Source organism: Capsicum annuum, chromosome 6 (assembly GCF_002878395.1).
Source record: "Capsicum annuum cultivar UCD-10X-F1 chromosome 6, UCD10Xv1.1, whole genome shotgun sequence".
NCBI lineage: Eukaryota > Viridiplantae > Streptophyta > Magnoliopsida > Solanales > Solanaceae > Capsicum > Capsicum annuum.
In genome coordinates, this window is record NC_061116.1 from 103008144 (window position 1) to 103014143 (window position 6000).

Sequence of the window (6000 nt, forward strand, 5' to 3'; positions counted from 1 at the left end):
TGGTATACCTCCACCCCCAACTAAAAGCTAATGCATTATCCCTAGTGCATGCTAGAAAATAAACAAAATAGAGAGTAGGACATACCTGGTATGCTCTAGGAATTCGAAGCTAACTCGCCCTTATTTGGGGAATCTCATGGCTAATTGGAGAAGGTGGTGGTGGAGCGTGACATGAACAGGTGATCATTGACGTCTCAATACGCATTATCTCATCAACCAAATGATGAATAATCGACTCCTGACAGTCCCTTTCCAAGTTATGGTAAAATCCTTCCCAGTGTCCTATAACTCCTTCTCCTGGGCTCTCTTGGCTGCAACAACCACGGTTGTATTATCCTCAACAAATAAGTCAAATACCACAATAGAAGGTCATGGAAATGGCTGCATAAAAGATGGAATGACTGGAGAGATGGCTGAAATATGGCTCTTAGCTAATTATCATACCTTTTAGCACAATGTGGCCATATCCTTATGTAAGTCCAAAGAGCCAGGCACCTAGAGCTCACACAGTCGTGCACTCATTCGATTCTCAAAATGTTCAATCATAGCATTAAACTCTCTAGTGTAATATCCTATGGGATACATCTTTCTCACCTCGAATTTAACCTCAAAGGGCTCTAATATAGTCCAAACCCATGATTGAATTTGACTTAATAGGGTGGCAAGTTGAGTCTCTATCTTTGTGAGTCAGTCAATCACTTTCTGTTGGCACTCTACCATCTATTGCTGGAACTCTCAGTGTATACTTACAAACCCAGCAACTATCGAGCGAGGGGGCATAGTGGAAGTCGCAACTAGTGCTGAAGAAGAAATCTATCACGACCCAATTTCTCAGGTTATGATGGCACCTACCGTAACCCCCAGTAGATAAGCCAACCCGTAGTCCTGAATGGCCAGTAATGTACTACTCAACAAAATAAGGAAAAGGATGCAGAATATATCAAATAAAGATTAGTACATAATAGAGTCCCAAAACCTGGTGGTATTAGTACAAGAGCTTCTAATATATTTAGAGTACCAAAGTGAAATGTCAAGAAGAAATACTCTATACAGTTTATCTCTGAATACAACATGGAGACTAGTCTAATAAATAAGAGAGAGATAAGTAATACTTCAAATGTTAGGTGAGCAAGCTCACTATAAGTGTCCGAACGACGGCTACTCCACATGATGCATATATCAACGGTGATAACCCATACTATGATATGTAGGATGCAAAAGTGTAGTATCAGTACCAAAAGAATGGTACTCAATAGGCAACTGCCAACTAAGCTCTAAAGATAAAGCAGATATTTACAGCATATAAACAGAATGGGAACTACACCCTAGAGTCCAGAAATCATAACAAATTAATGAGAATAATAATGGACAACTATCCTATCCAAGTCCAAGAATCTTAACATAATAAGACTAAGGAAGCATCACGGTGAACTATCCTATTCCAGCCACATTCAATAGACGTCAATACTATATCGTATATCCTAGGAAAATATATGAAAGAAGAGAGAAAAAAGATATATAGAAATATATAAGGCCAAGAAATGAAAATACAATATGAACAAATGAAGGAAGGGATATACGGTAGTGCTATAGCTTCATATACATATGTATATAAACATGAGGTCATCTTAAGCATAACCTAGATTATCATATCCTCATTCTAAGACCTTATTATAATACCATCAGGATCTAAGGCTATTATGCTCAGGGTTATAATCCATATGGATAGACATGATATAATCATGCATAACAATGAAATCATAAGATAAAATAGGCCGAAACATACCTTAAATCTCGATACCAAATCAACAGTTGCTCTGTCATAAACTTGCCATAATAATGATCATAATACTGATACAACAATATCAATAAAAATATGAATAATCAGCTAATCCGGACAACCATATACCTAATTGAGCCTATGCATACCTTCACTACCTCAAATTCGGAAGGTTCAATAAATATACGGCAACATAGGGTTGATTCTTCACCCATATCTATGCAACCATCCCATACCGGCTGATGTACATAAGTGTATACTGGTGATTGACGATGTGCATGCAGGAATGAATGCAAGATACATAATCAATATCATAACTTACCATAACTTTCATCATCTCGGCCATCGTTATCGTAATCAACATCCAGCCTTGTTGGAATCAATATATCATCGCAGTATCCTCTGTCCATTTCGGGTATAAATATATAATCATAATATCCTATGACCTTATAGGGTATCAATATATCATCACAGTATTGATACGGCCCAAACTGGGGCCTAGTCATGTCAAGTGCCTCAAGTCCAAATGGGATAAAAGACCACCCCAAATACCAACCATAACTGCCCTACAGCGTATGTCGAATTAATTCCAAAACATATAACAAGATAGAACAAATATAATAGAAAGACTATAATATAACACATAACTATAGCAAACCAAACATCCAATTGGCATCAGCCCCAATATTAATACCTATGCAAAAGCTGACACCAATACTGATACCACCCATGCCTATAGTCGCCATGCAAATCCTCTAACCAAAAACAAAGACCATCTGATTAGGACATAACCCCGACCATAGCCGAAACTAAAGTCCAAGAAATAAACAAAAGTATGAAAAGTTATCCATATCATGAAATGGAGTCTTCCAGAGTATGGCAGATCACTACTTTTCTCTGACACAAATATTGTGCCAAAATCCGAATCACTGAGCAATAAGAGTAGTATGGAAATTCCTACATATCGTGGGAATACAATGCCCGAAAATGGGTTAGTAGGTGAACACTAACATGTACTCAGGAATAAGCATAAAGTAATGCCATTATTCAAAACCAAGGTAAATAACTATATGAAATAACATGCATACATATATATACTATGTCGGGGAATTTAACTTGGGATTGTGTAGCTCTGCTATCCTAAATCCACCTATAGGCTATATGGGTTCAGCTCCCCTTGCTGAAAGGGACCTGATGAATGTTAGCTGTACTAGTAGGTGGAAAAGTTTGGATGACTAGTACATCTCTCAAAATAGAAGTATGACACAATGCACACTGCCACTAAGACCAACCTCACATCGGTAAATATAAGTTTCATGTTTTGGTCGCCCCGGGACTACCTCCTTCCACAAATTTGCTAACACATCCCTCTTTCAGCCCATATTAAAACCATTATCACATAACTAACAAATTACAAGGGAGTCTTATTTATTAGGCATTAACCATTTCCATCTTCATACAAAAACTAGAGCTTGCAAGTCTATCAACTTATGCCATACCAAAGCCATTAAACTAATTTGACTCCAAAGTTTCCAATTAATCGATTACCATGGCCATCAAGGCCTTTCTAATTAAATTAAAATCATTTTAACCAATTTAGGTTCCATTACCACATCATCCAATGCAAAGTTTTCAATAATAGTCAAACTATATGGTAAAAGCATCTGCATGGACATTTTAACATACATGTTGAGGGCATATAGTTTCCAAAGATAAAAACAAGTATCAATTGACCATTCCCATGCAACCACATATTCAAATCATAATTATAAAATAAAATCATAAGAAAAACATGGAAAAACATTATCTAACCAAGAACAACCAAAACCTCCAACATATACTTCAAAACATAAAAACATACCACAATAATGCCATAAAAATCATTCATTAAAACATGATTTTAGTTAAACTAACAATGAGGAAGGAGTAACATGCCTTGGAAAGTAAGTTAAACGGAGAGAAACCATCCGTAGAAGCCTTAATTGATTATTTTGAAAAAACCCTATCCTTTTCTTAAACCTAAAGCATGAAAGAGATTAAAGAGTGTTTCTGGAGAGTATTAGCTTAGGTATATTAGGTTAATGAAGTCCCAAAATGTTTTAAGTTGTGGGGTGAAAAGAATTTAAGAGGGGAAATGTCCAGAATACCCCCAACTTAAACTTTAAAATTTCTTATGGTGGGTATAGTTGGAACCCTCCACTCTTACCCACATCATACGAATGGTACCAACCAGTCATAGCAATAATAGAAGGTTGGACATCAACACACTATCCACCATATGACTCCTCTTGTCCCACTCGTACCCATAACATATAAGTAGTACCCATAATCATATCCAAGATAGAATCGAAGGGGTTGGACACTAGATAATATATGAATCCACTATACCACTCGTACCCTATCCTCACAACTCATAGTGAGCCACTCGTACTAAGATCCATGTCAAGTCACTAAGTTTCAGATTAAGTAAAGGATCAACAGAACAACCCATCCCCTAGCCATACATCCTGTACTACCAAACTGTAACCATAATACAAACTTAAGCACCAAATACTGGACTTCCTACGAGTTTGATCACCTAACCTATACAATCACCGTATGTCTTATATGGTGAGTCATATGATCAACAGAAATAAAAAAGTCATGAAATTTCAAAGAACAAAAACCCAAGGTTTTTCAATTCTCCTCGACTTGGATTATTCATTCTCGAATGATGGAATAAGGTAGTACAAGCACGATTTACACCCTAATACCTCAATTCTAAACTTTAACTAAGTTAGCAAAAAAAGGTTTAAGGAATTAATCTTTCTTTTAACAAAGTTTAAAAACAAAAACGTTATGAAGAACACATACCTTACACACAAATTTTTATAGAAGAAAAAAGGAATGAATATTTAGACTTCATGTCCTCTTCAGCTTCCCATGTAACGTCTTCGACCATGTGGTTCCTCCATAGAACCTTTATTGAGGCCACATCCTTGGTCTGCAATCGACAAACGTGATGATCCAAGATCTCAACTGGAATCTCCTCTTAACATAGGAAATCTAAAATACCAGTATCCTTGATAGGAACAATTTACAATAGATCACAAATGCACTTTCTCAACGTAGAGACATGGAATACCGGGTGAATGGATCTCAATATAGAAGGAAACTCCAACTCATATGAGACATTGCCAACCGTCCTAACAATCATATAAGGACCCATATACTGGGGACTGATCTTTCCCTTCTTCCCAAATTACATCCCTCTCTTTATGGGATACACCTTCAGGAACACCCTATGTCCAACCTCAAACTACAAGTCCATTACACTCATGCTCGTATAGGAATTTTGGAAACTTTGGGTAGACTTAAACCTATCTTAAATAACCTTCATCATATTCATAGCTTGGTGAAACAAGTTTAAACCAAACATATCCACCTCGCCAAGCTTAAACCACCCAATAGGAGACCTATACCTCCTACCATACAATATTTCAAATGGACCCATCCCAATGCTAGAGTGGTAGCTATTATTGTAAGCAAACTCTACAAGAGGCATGTGCCCAACCCAACTACCACTATAGCTAATTACACAAGACCGAAGCATATCCTCTAATGTCTAAATAGTCATCTCTTATTTCCCATCTGACTGTAGGAGGATGTAGTACTACAACTGACCTTGGACCCCAAACCTTTCTGAAATGACGGCCAAAAGTAAGATAAAAATTGTGTACCATGATCAGAGCTGATAGAAATAGGTATCCTATGCAACTTTAGAATTTCTTGGAGGTACAACCTTTCATAATCCTCAACTAAGAAGTTAGGCCTCAGTAGGAAAAAGTGAGCTAACTTTTTATTCCTATCCACGATGATCCAAATCGAATAAAATTAATTTTAAGACCGAGGTAGACCAGCAATGAAATTCATGATGATCACTTCCTACTTACATTCAGGCATCTTAATTTCTTGATATAATTCTCCAGGCCTCATGTGCTCAACTTTAACTTGTTGGCACATAATGCACTTGACCACAAAATTAGACATATCCCTTTTCATATTATTTCACCATAACATCTCCTTGAGATCATAATACATTTTTGTTTAATTGGGAAGAACAATATAGCACGACTCATGTGCCTCAGCTATGATCCTCTGTCACAAACCATCTACATTACAAACACATAAACTACCTTGTTACCGCAAAGTACCATCACCATTAATCTCGAAGGCCATCA